At 41.3% G+C, this 15,660-nt stretch overlaps 1 protein-coding gene and 2 long non-coding RNA genes across 6 annotated transcripts in view; 2 read left to right on the top strand and 1 right to left on the bottom strand.

Moving 5' to 3' along the window:
* The window catches only part of LRMDA (leucine rich melanocyte differentiation associated), a 1,257,159-nt gene that overhangs the window by 262,743 nt on the left and 978,756 nt on the right, over positions 1-15,660 (bottom strand). The gene's annotated exons all lie outside the window — the stretch shown is intronic.
* Positions 845-2,301, top strand: LOC116741490. Its single transcript, XR_004346178.1, has 2 exons — positions 845-970; positions 1,221-2,301. It is a non-coding gene; the product is annotated as an uncharacterized LOC116741490 (long non-coding RNA).
* Positions 10,706-15,070, top strand: LOC116741491. The gene is made up of 2 exons (XR_004346179.1): positions 10,706-10,939; positions 14,586-15,070. It is a non-coding gene; the product is annotated as an uncharacterized LOC116741491 (long non-coding RNA).

Genomic DNA, 15,660 nt, shown 5'->3' with positions numbered 1-15,660 from the left:
AGATTTCTGATATAGTTGGATAACTTGAGGCCAGAAGCAATTAGATAGCAATACAAGAAGGAGATGAGAAGGGAAGACTCATTGGACCCTCCACCATGGAGTCACAGAACAATTTTTGACGGCTTTTAAGAAATTGAGTAGAAATGTGTTTTTCATAGAGGAACGCATTCTAGAAAGTAAGGCATTATAGCACGGCTCAAGCTGCTCCCTCTAGCAGATGTCTCCTTGACGAAATTCTACACATCCTTCAAGGTCCAACTCAAGCATCACCTCCTCTTTGGCTTCCCCGGACCTCTAAGGGCTGCCTGGCGCTTGCTTGGCAGATGCCTGTGTCAAAGCGCTTGGCGGTGAATTGAGTTCTTGGCACTGTGAGTCTCCTAAGCCAGAGTCCATTTCTTCTCCCATTTTTGTAACTTAGGCCCCAGGACCCAGCCTGACACACAGAGGGCACTTCGCGTAGGTCGAGTTAATGAGGACAAGGGGAGAGGATGGCAACCGTTTCAGATGGTCTCTGTCTTCCTGTCTTCCGCTCCCATGCTGCTTGCAAGCAGTCGACAATCTCCCACCACCACGTTAGGCTACAGCGACGTGGGATTCCTCCAACACGCAGCTAGTACCGCTAGTACCAGCTCCTTCCCCACGTGGCTAACTGGTTGGGGGTTGGGGGTGGAGTTGGGGGGATGTTAGCAGGATGTTTTCCTCCGCAGGCACAGCGCCGAGGCGCATTTTTAATGATTTACCAGTTCTACTTGACTGAGCCTGCACCCTGTAAGTGGATCATATGATCAGCGATCACAAGTTAAACTGCTTTTGTTGCTCGCAAGGCATGCATGGTGGGCTGGCTGCAGGCACCAGCCGCTCGCACGCAGCTGTGTGTAAGACAAGGCGAGGTTACGTACGACAGGCAGTTAATGGCTCATACCAGCAAGCCCTCGCCTTCCATCGGCACATGCGGCTGAATTTTAAAAAGGTAAGTGACCTTGCAGCTGGGAGCTTTAACTATGTGCTTTTACCTATTTGTACCTGGATAAGTAAACATCTGCAGCACGCCAAAAGGCCCTGAAAGCTCTATTGTAGCCATAGGCTAATCCCTTTCTCTCTGGATGAAAGACTCCAAAACAAACTGGGGGAGAAAAAAAAAAAATCATTTTCTGCCTCAAGTAGCACAAAGGTAAAGGGGGGCAATGGTGATAATGACTTCCATTTGTTATAACTTTCAGAAGTCACCAGGGCTCCAGTCCTAACCAGCTGCCTATAGTCCTGCCTTCCACTTTCCAGGAAGAATGACAGAAACAAGAGGCCCCCAGACAGACAGAATGGTTCCAGCCACAGCCAAAGGTTCACAGCCTACTTGCCAGTGAATCTGACACAAGGAAGCTGGAATGAACATCTCCACACTTGTTCTGCTATCCAAAAGGGTTGCTCCTCCCAACTGCTGTCACTCAGGGCCAGTAAAGCAGGCCCACCTTAGTTCTCTCCTGGTTTCATTCCAAATCTACAGAGGAATATTCATGTCGTGGAGTCTGGGTCTTCTATCACAGATCACCCGCATCCTGCTTCGAGGTCTCCAATAACCAACACTGAACTCTTGTCTCGTAAAAGGCCCTTCAAATACCTCCAAGTGCAACTGGGCCACCTGAGCTACATCTGAAATACTGGCTGACCATCCGAATGCTTTCCAAAGAGTGGAGTATTGGTGATTTACAATCTGAGTGGGAACCTTGGTAATACTGTTATTTTAAGAACTCGTCAATCAGTTGGGATGAAGATAACATTTATTGCAACATAAACTGAGATTGCCATGAGAACAAGCAGAAGGTATCTGTGGAACATTTAAGACATTTCACAGGCAATGAATCAATGGAGGGCAGTTCAGTGGAGTGATAAGAACACTGGGCTAAGAGCTCCCCGCTCTGCGGTGGTTCTGCCCGTCACCAACTGCATGACTCTTAACACATCTCTCCACACCTTTGCACCCGAGACTGCACTCCCTCGTTTGACAACTCTATTGAGTTCCTACTTCATGCCAGGAAACCATACTAGGCACTGAAATAAGCAGGACGGGTTAGAGGATCTCTAGGTATCGTTCATGTATGCATACGCAAATAAATTCACAAGTAAGAAAAACTGCTAGTCACCATCTGTTGAACCAAAATATTCCTTAAATGACAAGAAATGTTTTCTTCCCCATGATTCAGTTAATATGGGTTGGCCTAATGAGGTTGGTTTATATCCATGAGAGGAAACAGCACTCCTCGGTCCAATATACAGTTTTAATAAACTTTATTACATTTCCATTGACCCATATGCAAAAATAATTCGTTTACAATTTGAACTCAGCCTCCTAAATGGTGCCTAACTCAATAAAGGAAGAAGCTGAGAAACAGCAGCTGTATGGCTATTAACACACTACGCCATTAAAAACATTAAACAGTTGGGTTTGGTGAAGGAGTCAAAGTTAACCCCTTGAATATCTCTAAACTGGAGATTAATCTTGGAACACACTTTGCAGCAAAGGGAAACCAGTGACTTGGGGAAAAAATTCTCTACCATCTGAATGAACCTGCAGGAGTGGAACTCTAGCCTATGGCTTTGCTGTACAACCTTCTAGGAACCTCCTCCAAATGTGCAGTCTGAGCCCCACGCAGGAAGGACAAGGGGCGGGTAGGGTTAAAAGGATGTCATCATAATAAGTAAACTAGTAGCTTTTTGACACATTAATAGGATTCATACAGCACTGTATACTTCTGGTACTTAAATAAATTGGTTAGTTTTGACCTTGTACTAATGAAACCAGAGTCAAGGTACAATCCTTTCTAGCCGGTGGGCTCTCTTTTGTGATCATATCTGCAGTCCAATCAGTAAGTCAATAACAAGTATTAACAGAGTACTAAGTAAGGCTAAGCCCCTGATCTCAAATTATATACCACGGAGAGGGGGAGAAAAAATTAAGAGACGTGAAAATCTGAGAACGATTAAGCACTATACTGGGTAATTCCTAAGATATATAGGGGCCTGAAGAAAAGACACAAGTGAAGGTTAACAAAGAGAGGAGTTTAGGAAGAAAATGGGATTGAGCTGTACTTTGGAAGAAGGGTAAGGTTTAAGTAAGTGCAAGGAGAAGACTAAGAGTCAAGAGTGAATCTGAAGGTGGGGACTGAGGGGCACAGATGGCTTAAGCAAAGGGAGGGGGTGAGAGACAATAAGGATGCTATTATTTCTGTTAGCATTTTTGGCTATAAGCCCTTTAAGGGGTACAAGGGAGGAGAGGTGGAATTGACCCGTGCATATCCGTCCCACCACTGTAGAAGGAAAGCAGAGGGCATGACCACAGAGGGGGCAGTGTCCAAGAAGACACTGAAAGATTGCTCAAACTTTAGAAAATCAAACTCTGCTTGGTATCCAAGTTGGTGACCATGCGATTTCTTAACTTAGAATTCTGAGTGACCAACTGAATATAAACAAGGGAATGCCTGAAAATTCTTGAGCAAACCTTGAAATTCTCAGCACAACAGTGAATCGGAGTCAGAAAGGATCCTTGCTGTGAGGCTGGCCTGTCCATTTTCCCACAAGGTTACAGGTGTCTCGTCGACACCCCCTCGCTAAAATGGCCCTCCTGCTCTGGTCTCAGCCCTTCCACTACACTCAGCATGCACTTCTGTGCAAGGCAGCCCTTCATTCTGTTTACTAAGATCCCTTATTAAAAGTTCCTTTTTACATTGTACCAGAACTTCCTTCCCTGTACCATTAACCCGAAGGTCCGAGCTTTGTCCTTAGAGCAACACTCATCCACGTGATACTGCTTCAACTATCGGAAAGAAGATTCTATGTGTCACCCTAATCTCGTCTATTCTAGGCCAAGTATTTACATAACACTCAACAGCCTGGTCCATCTCGTGGTCCCTCTCCATTAGTTGTCCTGTTGTTCTTAAAACATGAAACCCTGAACGGAATGTAGTCCTCTAGATGGTGTGTGAACTGTGCAGAACTCAAGAAGACATTCACTTTGGAAAATTAGGACCCAAAGCCTCCATTACACCCAAATTGGCAATACCTTTCCAAGCTATATCCCATGGTGTGGTACACATCAAATCTTAGTCAAGTAAAATATCCCAATGCTTTTGATGTGAAACACTACCAAGCTAGACCTTTCAAGCACATACTCCTATAATTGATTTTTTTAAATAGGAAGCTGGACTTCAAACTTACAGTTCTATATTAAATTTTGTCTCGTAGGTGACAGGCAATGTTTTAGCTTGCTGAGACCACTTAGAACTATGATCTAAAACCTCTGGTATGTCCTGACCTCCCTAACTTTGTATTTTGAAAGTTAACAAGCAAGGCCTCTTTCTAGCTCCTCACAAGTTATTGATAAGAATGTTCACCAGGTCAGGGACAGGGACAAATTAAAGTCTGAGGCTAAAATATACGGATAAAGCCTAAGGCTTAGGCAAGCAGATAAAACATTTTATAAGTTCTTTGGGAAGGGTAAAGACAGATACCAAGAGGTGACTTCACTAGTATAAAGGTAAACACTTAGATGAGCAATGCTACTTTCTTTTTTTCCTAAGAGCTATGTGTATGAGGTCTGGAGCAATTAACAAACCGAAGAATTTCCAGTATGAGCTCTCTCAGTTTCATCAAGAAATTTAAAAAGAGAAACTGAGGATTATCCAAGTTAACCTATAGCTCTTGGAAAGATGAACACAAAAGAAACAGAGTTCACCTGGGTCTTTGGCCCAAGAGCTTGATACTGGGTTTAGAGTAAGTTTCTCCCCCCAAGAGATTGCTACATGGATTGATGAGCAAACATCTGAACAACTGACAGCAGAACACCCACCCATGCTTGTGAACTCTCCTAGACTAAGGTGTATTTACTGCAGAAGCGCAAAGGATCTTTATTAAGAACAAAAACCAGAACAACCCCCAAATGTAGCAGTCTGGCTGAAGGATGGCTACCATGCCCAATAACAGAGAACATGAATGTGAACTATCTAATTATGAGCGAATGACATGAGTGAGTGACAAGTTACTTCTCAGAGATAAATGAGGGGTAGATGGTCACTTGATCACTTTTCACACGCCAGCTGGAATCATGTATCTAAGCGATAAGGTGACATGGGAAATCTTCTACAATGTCTGCAGAAATCATAGGTGACCCTGCCACATGCGGCCATCGGCTCATTAATTTGACTAATTACAAAGACCCCTAACCCCTAATAACTATCTCCCTAGAGCCTGAACTTGAAGAGCCAAACCACATGCTTGTTGAAACTCAAAGAATCTTGTAAAAGCTAAATTATGATGCCACCAACATAGGCCAAATCACCTATAATCACCTATATGGTACCACTGAGAAGATATTTAGGAGTAAAGTCTGAAATGACATCAATACAAACAGGAGACCCCCTTAGTATAATCCTTTTCTAAATGTTTCAACAAAATTACCTTTTTTGGTCGTCTCACCAATCCCACAAAAAAAACAGACGGCAAGCATTATGCTCTCATTTCACAGACACAGAGCTAGGGAGACAGATGAACATATTTGCCTAAAGATACACAGTGATAAAAACACAGTCTGTTTTCCCTTTCTGCAAATTTGCAAGCACAGCAGTCCCAATTCTCTGGTTTCCAATGTTTTCGATGGACTTTCATTCAAAGAGGTGAAGCAACCATGTTTAGTAATGTCTGTGCCATCTTAATGCCCCGTGGGGACAGGGTATGGAACTTCTCTATATTAAGTGTCCAATGGTGAACCCACAAGGCAATTGTCACAAAAGGCTTTCTGATGTCAGTCAAAGCAGGACTGTGTGAGGAACATCAGTCCAATCTACCTAGAAAGCAGGAGTCACAGAAGAATATCATGGGGACTTGTCACCAGGAATGCCATTAGTTGATAAAAATGAAAGTGAAGCCTATCATTATTTCATCAGTCTAGTCAATCTTCATTGGAAACAAATGTACACAGATTGGCCGTTATATCCCCAGCTATAACATGAGCAGAGATACTGCACATCCAGCGACATTTCAGGCAAATTATCTATTATAAATAGGCAACAATTTGACCCTAAGCTACTCGGCTAGGAACCCTGAACCTGGAAGCAATATGGGGAAAAAAGCAGATAGCATCCTGAAGACTGGGTTCCAGAATCTGCACTCCCACCTCCCCAGCTATGTGAGCTTGGTTGGCAAGTCATTTTATGGCTCTGAGCCTTCGTTTCTTCTTCAGAAAAACGGTGGATATAAATATAAGCGTTAATTCCTTCCATGATTACTATGGAAATTACATGGGGCAGGGCACTTGAAGCCTGTATATATGTGTTGCACAAATAGGAAGAACTAAAATGTAGCCTTATCTCCGTGACTGCTTAATGCAAGCTGCTGGGCAACCTTGTATTGACCTCTCCTGGCCTGTGCCAGATAATTTAGTGCCACTATCGTCATTAGTAAACATCCACCAGGGGCCTGCTATGGGCTTAATTACACAATGGCTTGTACGGTTCACTGACATTCTCACGCATATACTTCTGGTCTTCTTTAAGCAACTGTATGCTCATCCAGGGACAAGAACCTGTATGTCAACAGGTATGCATTTGTATATGTATCTTAGCCCAGTAAAAGAAAGAATACATAGTAAACTCTCAATAAAGAAGTTACTTGATTGTCTTGGAAACCAATGAAGGATAGAGAAGTCAATGACAGAGAGAGTTAGAACATGAAAAACTCTTACTTGTGCAAAATCTAAGATTTTTTTTAAAGGGTTGGGCAGTATTTCCCTCTGTAATCTCATATAGAAGGATGTTTAAAGGAAAAATAAATACCTACCAAGCGTCTTAATCAAGCTATTCCACTTAAGAGCATTAATCTAAGTATGCAAACCTTTACCTGACTGATCATTAAGGTATCAAGAACTAATTTTCCTCCTTTTAAGAGCTTGCATGTCACATTCCACCCCTTGGGCCTTCCAGAAACACACTTAAATGCCTAACTGGGAGAAAGAAAAGCATTCCAGACAGCCAGGTGTTAGTGAGTCAGCCATTAAAACTTCAGTTATAAAATATCCCCCAAACTGTAAAACACTTCAGTCATTAGAAGATCATAAATAGATTAAGATGACATTTTAAATTATTATGACACCGTGTGTATAAAATGTACATTGTTCATCACAATATCCCAGTTGACTGTGACTCTGATTGTCTGAAGTTAAAGATGAAGTGTATATGTTAGTTTTGAGGGGACCCAACAGCAAAAGACCTGGAGGGAGGATGGTGGAGAAAGCAGACACCTAAGTGGAAATTGTGAATGTTGCATCCCTCCTGAGGCAGAGAAAGACTTTAGATTCATTTTGTAATAACACTCATTTGCTTCTCCTCGAGGAAAAAATAAATCCTTGCTTCATTTTTAGAGGACCAGCCTAAAGAATAAAAGAAAAGAACCCCCAAATCCATAATTTTGAAACCATCTTCTAAAATGTCACGGTACCCACTCTTCTTTGAGCTAACTGAAAGGTTTTAATTAGAGTCCAATATTAATTTATGTCTAAAACTAGAAAAGTAGCTCAAGACTCTTTTTTCATGTCACACACACCCACAACCATCTCAATGTCAACTCCTCTCTCATACTTTTTCACCACGTACTGAATGTGCAAAGCATGTCTCCAACTTGAAGGTGTAGCACCCCCTTATAAGAAGTATGGCAGCTTCCTTGAAAAAGCAACAGTCCCTCTAACCACCAATACCAGAATACAGGACAGAGTCCCAGATGACCATTTCATGCAGACAGAAGAGAAACCTAAATTTCACAACCACTTATAAGATGGTCATAAGTATCAATGATATAAATAGTTCAGTCTTGCTCACAAATCCATGCTTTTCAACCAAGTCTTACCAAGGAAGCAAATTCCTTTTCAGATTTAAGTATTTGGGGAAATGTGTTCTAGGGTTAACGTACCTAACTTAAATCTATACCAGCTGACTCACATGAAGGATTAGGCCCATTAAGGAGATTATAACAAGTAATTAGCAAGTTTGTGGGTATTTAGGACACTCTACAGGTATGTGTGTGATTCTGCTACATACATTGGCAAGTCATTCTGCCAAAGTGGGCAGGGAGAGGTATGTGTTAACGTACAGTTAGGAGTTAACAGTTAACAATAGATACATCCATACAGTTAACAATACATGCAGTTAACAATAAATACAATTAATAATGGATACGATTTAATTTTGTCCTAAGAATTTTAAAAAATTTTATTAGGACCAGAAAAGTGAAAGTGGTACAGGCATCAGAGAACCTGATGTAAATATTCCCCTCCAAAATTCTTCTCTCAGAAACAGTCAATGTAATTTCCCATGTTCCTTTCTAGATTGTCCTGGTTTTGGGGAACAACCTTTCTCAAAACTGAGGATATGAGCTCAATAATGTGGTCCCATCAGATGCTCCAAAAGGATCAGTGTTAAAGAGAGTAACTAAAGATCAATTCATAGGGGCAATTATTCATCTACTTGGTCAGTCATGAGACACTTCGGAGAAATAAACACCAGATTTTCAGTAGATTGAAAGAATTGCAAGACACCAGGTCCAACACTTCCTAAAAACGCCAGGCCATATCTGTCCAAATATACTCTGTAACAGGGAGATGACACACCGTACTCTATCAGAAAATTGTTCTTACACGGACCGGAAATCTCCTTCCTTGTAACACCACGTAAAATAAGGTAAATGCTCTGTTTCTGTGGAGCCCTTTAAATCTTTTCTGCATTATAAACAGTAAGAAGGAGGTCTTGAAAAAAGAAAAAAAAAAATACTTTGGAAACAATCATGAAAGAAGGCGACCTCACATTCTCCTAGGCCGAGTCTGCCGCTCTGATGATTTGGCAGGTATGACTTAGGCCGTCAGAAAGAGACTGTCTATTTTTCTGTCTGTACGTATTAAAAGTAGGGGAATGGAAAACAATTTAGTCAAGTCTGCGTCGCAACTTTTCTTTTCTCCAAAATACCCTCTGTTAAGGAAAGCTGCAGGAACATCCTCTTCAGTGCTACAGAGGCCAAGTTCTACCGTTTTTAAAGAAAGATCCTGTGAATGTCTTTAAGTTTATGTGAGTCCAACATCCCACCTCCATCTTCCCACCATAGCACCCTCTTTCCCTTAGCTTGGGCAAATCATAAGTAAATTATTCATTCAGTCATTGAATACACTCTTAGTGAATGTCCATCTTATTAAGTATCATTTATATTTGTTTGTGTCAGTAACTGCCTCTTTGCTGGAGGAAGCTTACTCTTGAAAGAGAGCCTCGTGGGCAGAGAACATGGCTTCGTTTGATTTTCATAGAGGCTGGCAGATATTGTCTTTCCTGATTGAATCTGGCTTTATACATTTCAAAGGATTTTCCAAGAATATCTACTACACAACATACCTTTACCTCAACCCCGAGATTCCCGAGCCAGAGTATCTTCTTAGGTTGTAGTTACAGTATGGGGAGGGAGAGTTGCAAATCTGGTCACAGATTTTTTTTAAGAGTTCATGAAGAAGTCTCCCCTAATGAATGAACTGGAAATTAAACCAAGAGGCTGAGGTCTCTGAACCAGTCCTGATTCAAGGCTTGTTTTCTGGGTGTTTCTCCCCTTTCTAATGCCAAACTAATCCCAAACCATTTATTCCACCACAGCAAGGAGATTCAAATGGAATCAAAGTTCATAGGAGATCTGGCAAGATTGACTGTGGTTGGGCTTCCTCCAGAAGAGATTTGTTTATGTGATGGTCTTTTTACAAGGCTCAGAGAGCAGAGTGTCAATTTTTAGCAAGGATTTCTCCTCCCTTGGAAATGAACTAACAATGGTGTCGCCAGAGAATGTTTATGAACACAACACTAAAACTGGACCAAAACAAAACACACTTTATTTCTGTTTACTGAGAATGCATTGCCTTTCCTATCAGGGGTAGGCTGGCACAGTTATTATTTAATTATAATAAATACTTCTGTTATTTTTGTTACACATCTACCGCTTCAGAAGATACCAAAGAATTGCAGGATCTCTGTCCTCAGAGAGCTTAGTGTTGAGTTAGATTAAGACAACTAAATCTATAATGCATGGTACAATACACTGTGTTGTATAGTGGGAACATTTTTGATCCCAACTAGGTTCTCAAAGAATTCAGGAAAATATCTTTGTGGAAACTAGAATGGCTGGGCGAGAGTTCCTGGAAAGATAAAATGTGATCTAGTCCTTGGATAGAGATTAAGGAGCTAAAGCTAAAAGTACATGAATGAAGAAAGTCAAGTCCACCTGTGTGCTGGGGGTCACTGCTGCTGAAGCAAACTACTTACTTTGGACAAAAGGGAAGGATGAGGGCCTGAGGCCCTTGGCTGGTCTCACCCTCAACTGCTGTTCAAACCACTCTCATTCTGGTCTCTCAGCAGAGCTGCCAAGAAACTCACATATTCTGACCTCTTAGAATGTGGGCTGAAAACTCCTGTTCTCTTTCAACCCTCACATTTAAAAACTGTGGAAAAACTTGAGGCTCAAAGACAAGAAATGCCCAAGGTCAGTGGGCTGGTTAATGGACAGGCAGGGGTTAGAGCCCAGATCATCTGATTCCCCAGACCAATGTGCTCTCTCCTCTCCCACACTGTCTTTTTAGTGCTGGAGCTAACAAATTAGCCATTCTAAAATAATATGATGAAGCAGGGAATCTGATAAAGAATCTCCAGTGGGAAGATGTTCATTGTCTTTTTCACCTTCCAGACTGTATCAAATACTGAAATTTATAAAAAGATGGAAGAACTAGCATGAGAAAATGTATGCCACGGTGACTCTTTGAATTAGGACCAGAAAGAGAATAAAAAGCTTCAAGTGACCTACTGCACATCTACGCTGCTTCCCCAATTAACTCCAAACAGACCTTGTCTGGGATGAAATGATTTACTCTTAACACAAGGTCAGTCCCACATATCCAGAATAAAGATTGCCAAATATGCTTATTTGAACTGAATTACATTTGGTAGCTTAATGATATGAATTTACTGCCTTTTCAAGAGGGACTCTAGCACTGGGGAGAACTTTAAAATGCATAACACTTAAAACAGAAAATTAAATTCAGTAAACTTTTTTTTTTAGTTTTTATTTATTTATTTGTTTAAATTTTATTGGCGTATAGTTGATTTACAATGTTGTTTATTTTTTAATTGTGGTGGAAAAAGCATAAAATTTACCAGTCAGTAGCATTAAGCATATTCACATTATTGTGAACAGCTCTCTAGGACTGTCTGTCTTGCCAAACAGAAACCCTGCACCTACTAAAGGACAGCTCCCCCTTTTCCCCTCCTCCAGGCCTCTGGTAACCACCACTGTACTTTCTGTTTCTGTGAATTTGACTATTTTAGATCGCTCAGAGAAGTGGGGTCATACAGTATTTGCCTTTTAAAGAAGAATGTTGATTTTGAGCTCTGTATTTAAAGATGGGAGGACTAAATAGGCAGAGATAAAAGGGGCTGCATAGAAGTACATGGGTTAGGATCGTGTGAAACATGTGTTTTCCTTCTTTTTTTAAACATCTTTATTGGAGTATAATTGGTTTACAATGGTGTGTTAGTTTCTCCTATGTAACAAAGTGAATCAATTATACATATACATATGTCCCTATATCTCTTCCCTCTTGCGTCTCCCTCCCACCCTCCCTATCCCACCCCTCCAGGTGCTGATAAAGCACCGAGCTGATCTCCCTGTGCTATGCAGCTGCTTCCCACTAGCTATCTATTTTACGTTTGGTAGTGTATATATGTCCATGCCACTCTCTCACTTTTTCCCAGCTTACCCTCTCCCTCCCCGTGTCCTCAAGTCCATTCTCTAGTAGGTCTGTGTCTTTATTCCTGTCTTGCCCCTAGATTCTTCATGACCATTTTTTTTTTAGATTCCATATATATGTGTTAGCATACGGTATTTGTTTTTCTCTTTCTGACTTACTTCACTCTGTATGACAGACTCTAGGTCCATCCACCTCAATTAACCTTTATTGGGATGCTAATCCACTAGTACCCTAGAGTGACAAACGAAGCTCTCAGCTTTCCCAAGATTTTTAAACCAGGTCTCTGGAATCCAGGCCAGAGACACTGAACTGGCTCACCCCCTCATAAAGAGCTTCATTGGTGAGTTTAACATCTGTACTCAGTAGGCAGGACCATGCCCATAAGTCTCCAGCTAAAAGACCCTCAGGGGCATAAAACCGGGAATAATAAACAAATAGAAACCACTATCTAACCTAACTATCAAGTAAAAGACAAAAGCCAACACAGGGATGGAAGCAGAGTCCATATGCTTTTCATTAAGCTCTCTTACTTTTCTGTTATGAAGATAAAGGTTCACCTATTTTTAAAAATTTTTTGGCCCAATTAACCACTCACATTGACTTACTAGAGATTCTTAAGCCAGTCTTGGCTTTTCTAGGCATCTTACTGCTCCCCTCACTACACTGATATATTCCAAATTTGCAGACAACCATAAACAAGGTCCCTCATTATTCCCTTTGTGACTTCATAAAGACAAGTTACACCTTCAGCAGGTTAGGCTGTACAGAAAACTAGATTCTAGACAGACTGAATACCTATATCCTGGACATAGATGAGGTAATCTCATTTACTAATTTAGTAAATATTTATGAGCACCTACTATATGCCTGGTACCACGCTAAGCATTGGAAATTCAGGCATGAAAGAAACGAATAATCACTGTCCTTCTGGATACAAAAAGAGAAGAAGGGGAAGAATAGAGAAATCAAAAGGTACCCCTACCTTAAACAAGTTAACAGAAAATAAAACAGTATTTCATTAAAGTCAGGGTTAAACTCTCTGTAGAGCTGGTTGGAATTTGTCCAAGACTGTATTAGTTTCCTGTTGCTACTGTAACAAGTTACCACAGACTTAGTCACTTAAACAACACGAGTCTGTTGCCTTAAAGTTCTAGAAGTCACCAAATCTGAAATGAATCCTATAGGGGTGAAAGTGAGGTGTCAGCAAGGCTGGTTCCTCCTCTGGTACCTCTGAGGGGAGAAGCCATTTTCTTGCCTTTTTAAGCTTCTCATGGCTTCCTGTCTAAGTGCTGTGTTCCTTGTCCTATATCCCCTTCCTCCATATTCAAAGCACATCGCTCTAATCTCTGCTGCCTTTACCACACCACTTCCTCCTCTGACTGACACCACTTGCTCTGTCTTATAAGGACCATTGTGTTTACATCAGACCCACCGAGATCATCCAACTTAATATCCCCATCACAGGATCCATAACTTAATCACATCTGCAAAGTCGCTTTGCCACATAAAGTAACAATCACAGGCTCTGGGGATTAGAATGTGCACATACTTGCATGGGCGTGACTCAGCCCACCACAAAGACCAAATACAATACAGGTTTCCCCCACTATCCATAAGCAGAGGGTTCCTATGAAACCTTTCATAAACCAAAATGGTGTAAAGCAAAAAAGTAATTCCCTTAGGGCACATTTTGCTAAAGGATGCACAGAATAAATGGAGACGAAGCAGAGATGCTCACAGACACAGTTCAAAGCTCTGGTGGCATGATGCTGAGATGCTGAGTGTAGTTCCCGGGGAAGGAGCTTGGCGGGGCCATTTTCTGCTCAGGGTGTGCACTGCCTCTGCAACTGCCAACCGCAAAGCCAAGAATGAACATTATTTGTGCTTTCGCCATTTCCCCTGAAAGCAAAAATCCTCTTTGGATTTCTTTCAGTTAGCGGAAACAGGTATTAATGCAGGTGTTTTAAAAACAAAATGACATAAAGTGAATTTTTCAAAAAGTGGGGGATACCTGTATCCTAAATTTTGGAGGAAAAAAGAATTATCTTGAGCGTATGATAACTGCTCAGTGGTATCGTTTCCTTAATAATATTCATGTTCCTTATCTAAAACCAGTGAAACACAGTAGTTAAGAATATAGACTGTGGGATGAAATACATACACCAGGGTTTCAGAACCAGCTCAACTCAACATCTAGATGAACGTGGTCAGGTTACTTAACCTCTCTAAACCTCAGTTTCCTCAATGTCAAAATGGGGAACACAACAGCCCTCACTTTCTAAGTTTATGATGAGGATTAACAAGATGATACATACAAAGCACTTATTGTGGCATATAGTAAGCATTCATCAAAAGTTTTACATTACGTTGCTATTATAATTATTAAATCTCTAGCCACTCAGCCTGTACTTGAACCCATGGCTGGGTATTTTGGAGACTTCCATTTAGTGCAGATTAGATCACTGAAATTCCCAGAATGCTCCTACTTGAAATCCAACTTATCCTTTGGGCACGTATTTTACTCCCCTTCTCTGCCTTCCCAGCTGCGAGTCCACTCTCTCCTCTCCCCTCTGCCCGCCAGCAGTGTGTGTACCACCCATTCCAGGTTATCATGTGAAGTCTTGCCACTTCTAGTTTGTGCTTCTTTTGGTAAGTACCACGTGTAGATTATAAACTGCCTGAGGGCAGAGATTGCTATACTAGTACTTAGAGCAGAGATGTGTCCACAGCACGTAACCAATAAACTGGTTAAATAAACTGATTAGTTTATTCCTCACAGGTTTGCAGGGGAGACACAATTCTGCACTGCACATTCAAGGGGACCAGCTGTACGCCCCGGAGGTATCCCGCCACCTTGAAGTGGAGCTTCCTATATCAGTTTAATTCTCATCCCCCGTGCACATCATGTACTCAGAGTCAACCTACATCCCAGGATGAGGAAGGCCCCTCTTACTCAAGCTGTGCACTAAGAAGTTCAAGTATCAGCTGCACTCGGAGGGAAAACAGGAAAACAGATTTCTCTCTGGACAAAGGATTGAACAAAGAGCACACACCAGTCAAAGCCAGTTTGAACCAGTCTGTGCTGCTCTGCAGTCCTCCTGGTCTCTCTCCCAAGCTGGCGCAAAGACAAGAAGAACATCATTGACTCCAATCTTTGGCCTTCTAACCAAGAAAGGACTTGTGAAGGTGAATGGTTTGCAGACGAAGGGGATATAAAAGAGACAAAACCAGGATAAAAATTAAATAAAAAGTAGCTGTCTTAAACTGTAATTGCAGTCCTCTGCTGAGCACGCTTGCAGATATATAAATGTGATTTACCATCAGCTTGCAACTACAAATCAGGTCTTGAGAAACACTTGTGCTATGAAATTGTTTAATCTCATCAAGCTCTGCTTTCACAGCAAGCCATAAATCACAAAGTCTTTGTTATCATAGACCTCCACCAGCGCCTCTCTGGCAGGCTATGGATCGTGGGTATATATAATCTTGACTGCACAAACACTGGGGTCGGCGCAGGCTGAAATACTTTCATAATAGCCACTGTGCAGCTGGTGGAACACAAGCCTATGATGGATATCTCATTTCCTACAGTCGGCATCTATTTCGAGCAAATTATTACCACATAAATTTCTTGTCAACAGAAACGGCCAATTAATTAAGTTAAAAATTTACTTGTGATCACATCTACAAACCAAATAGAACTGCAAGGCAATTTTCCAGTTACTGAATATACTGCAGGTCAGTTTAATGAATAATTTTTAACTTTGTCATAAACTCAAAGACAGGCTAATATCTCCAGAAACCTGAATGGAGACCAGCTGCCGACAGATTTACACAAAATATATTTATGTCGA

Source organism: Phocoena sinus, chromosome 16 (genome assembly GCF_008692025.1).
Source record: "Phocoena sinus isolate mPhoSin1 chromosome 16, mPhoSin1.pri, whole genome shotgun sequence".
Lineage (NCBI taxonomy): Eukaryota > Metazoa > Chordata > Mammalia > Artiodactyla > Phocoenidae > Phocoena > Phocoena sinus.
This window is presented reverse-complemented; position numbering and strand designations above follow the sequence as displayed.